This window comes from Belonocnema kinseyi, chromosome 1 (genome assembly GCF_010883055.1).
Source record: "Belonocnema kinseyi isolate 2016_QV_RU_SX_M_011 chromosome 1, B_treatae_v1, whole genome shotgun sequence".
NCBI lineage: Eukaryota > Metazoa > Arthropoda > Insecta > Hymenoptera > Cynipidae > Belonocnema > Belonocnema kinseyi.
In genome coordinates this window covers 114,101,548-114,101,976 of record NC_046657.1, presented here as the reverse complement: position 1 = coordinate 114,101,976, position 429 = coordinate 114,101,548, and positions in this window count along the sequence as shown.

Below are 429 nucleotides of genomic sequence, written 5' to 3'. Positions count from 1 at the left end.
GCTCCTGTTACACCTACCTGCGGCGCGGCGTCAATTCTCAGAAGGGCTACAGAAGGGAGGGCTATTGAAGGGTTTCACTGTACTTGTTTTCTAGGTTTGCTTTTACACTCGCCATGTTTCTTTGGCGTGTAAATTTTATTCATATTCATATTTAATATCTACAACAAAACCTCTCGATCCCTCCCCTCACTTGAGCTGTTATTTAATTTTAGTATAGTCCCTTAGGATAAGTTACAATTAAGTCAAGGTGCAGTAAAATATCTACGTTTCAGTGTTTTTAAAGTTTAAACATAGCCCCAAAGACTACATTAAACTATTTTTTTGTGCGCCTTAAGGTGGCTTGGGCGTTTGGTGCCGTACAATGTGGGGGGCACTGTGGGGGCTATCTATCATGCGATCAGTCTTTATTTGAATTTTATTGATATACGC